This window comes from Dendrobium catenatum, unplaced genomic scaffold (genome assembly GCF_001605985.2).
Source record: "Dendrobium catenatum unplaced genomic scaffold, ASM160598v2 fragScaff_scaffold_1557, whole genome shotgun sequence".
Classification (NCBI taxonomy): domain Eukaryota; kingdom Viridiplantae; phylum Streptophyta; class Magnoliopsida; order Asparagales; family Orchidaceae; genus Dendrobium; species Dendrobium catenatum.
In genome coordinates, this window is record NW_021320019.1 from 1,500,435 (window position 1) to 1,502,982 (window position 2,548).

Sequence of the window (2,548 nt, forward strand, 5' to 3'; positions counted from 1 at the left end):
TCAACTTAGAGGCGGGGAACAAATTCCCCTAATATTCTAAATAATAGACTTAAACATATGACAACCAATGACAAGTTTCAAAATGGCTACTCCTAGGAGATTGTAAGATAACGTTTTTTTTTTCTATACTTCTACTTTTGAACATTATTATAACTAATGTCATTATCTAATATGCTATCATCTTTGGAGAAACATTTCACCACAACATAAATATCCTCATTAGCATTAATTTTTTTGCTATATTGATGCATATTTTGAGAAAACTTACTACAATTATTGATATCATTCATGTGATCAGAAATACCCATCTCCTTGACATCCTGATCGAGCCCGCTCTCCATCTTCTATGACATAGCCCTCTTCCATAATTTACTTACTACTAGTGCCATTACAAATAACATTCACTTCTCCATCTTCCAAATTTCCTTTCCCCAAGCCCAAGGCTTCTTTACCCATGCCATTCTGAATAAGTTGCCTATCATCCTTAGTTCCTAAGGAAGCATTATCATGTTCATTCATAAAGGGTTGAGATGACAAAGTATTTGCACAAGTTTTATTATTCATCCTAAAATCCAAATAAGTCATATTTTTATTAATATCACCAACATAAGAGAATATGTTGAAATAATATTTTTCTTAGATGTATTAGCCACCATCTATTCATCCACATTTCCAAAATCATTTATAACAAGATATTGATTATCAAAAATGGTAGGAGTGCTTTTTATCACTCCCTGTATTAGAATAGGAACATCAAAATCATTATCCATCTCCATAGGTAAAATAGGATCATTATTAACAATTAAAGGGTCATGTGGGTCCTTGGTATTATTCTGAGAATGATAATTTGTCTCCACTATCATTCCTTTCACAAAAATAGCATTATCATGAGTTAAAGAATTCTCCATAGTATTTTTATTACCTTCAATTATTTGGACAAATCCTTTTTCTTTTAAAGTTGTGGAAGTAACATAAATTATTCAGTTATACCATGACCGTGTATTTTATAATGACTGCAGAAAAGATGAATGTTTTTTAATTCAACTTTTTGAAAATACCCATTAAACTCTAACCCAAGGCATATTTCTTTGGGATGTTTCTTAGAAATGTCTAACTCAACCAAAACACGAGAAACCAATAGATAAGAAATTGAAGTTATAACCAAATTCATCTGTAAAGGCCTACCAAATACGGAAGCTAAACCAAATAAATTTAATAATTGAAGAAATGATGTCTCAGATTTGGAAAAATAATCCACACGTGAGCTATAGGGGACTCCTCTCTAACATCCAAATCAAAAGTCCATTTAAGAAAACACATCTCATAAGCTTGAATTTAATATGCTCTTCTAGAAAAATTGTGATTGTAATTAAGATTATTGGAAAGTTGGATTGCAATGTGGCACAAATTCAACAAACTAATATGAAACAAGCTAGAATGCTTTAGATTCTATAAAACAATTCCATATAACATCAAGGTTAGGTTGGCATAAAACAAACTTTCCATCTAATGTTAATGAAAATGGGGTGGCTAGTTGAGAAATCACAGAATTGTCAAACATTATAGTAGGGCAACATTTAAAGGAAGTTTAAATAAAATTCAGTTTTGTTTTGAAGATGAAGATCCACCTGCTAGAATATATTTAAAATAATGAGTGTTTCCAATGTTAGTTGAAGAAGTCTATAGGTTCGATGACGATGGTCCAAGATCACAAAAACAAAAAGAGAAGAAAAACAAAACCATGAAACCAACAAAGAAAAAAGCCAAAGCTAAGAAACCAAGGAAAACAAGCAAAAAAACTTGCTACAAGGAAGAAGAAAGGAGACCATGGTAGGAAACCTTATATCACCTTCATTTCGCCAAAGCACGCGTGAGTTTAACCTAAAATTTACTTATGTTTTGGTGCACCTTGGCCAATTCAACTAGGTCTAAAAACTCAAATTGATCTTTCAATTGGTATAAGAGTGGGTCTAAAAATTAGTGGTTTAAATATCCCTGAGAAAAGTTCAAAATGTATAATTTGGAAATAGGAATACAGCAGTAGGTTATTCAATAACTTGTCCATAGTTATATGATAATATTATATTTGATTTTTCAAAAAAAAGAATGTCAACCTTTTTATGTTTAATTTATTTTAGAATGTGGCATATGATACAAGAAGGTTATTCTACACCACATAGATTTGTAAATGGCATCAAAGTTGAAAAATATTTTAGTTAATGGAGTGGTGAGGATAGAGACCTTGCACTATTGAATGTTAAATGTCTAAACTATTTTTTTTGTGCACTAAAATTAGATGACAATATGATTTTTTACCTGTACTAGTAGCAAGGATTTCGTGGATAGGTTTTGTTATACTAATGAAGTCAAACAGTCTTCATTAAACTTTTATTGAATAATAATGATATATTTTGCATGAAACTAATTGAGACTATCTCTATCATTTATTCTAGATTTACTTAGATAATGATATTTTTGCATGCTTTAGGAAGTGAATTATCAAACTACGAAAAAGTTAATAAAATTCTTCGTTGTTTGCCTAATAGAT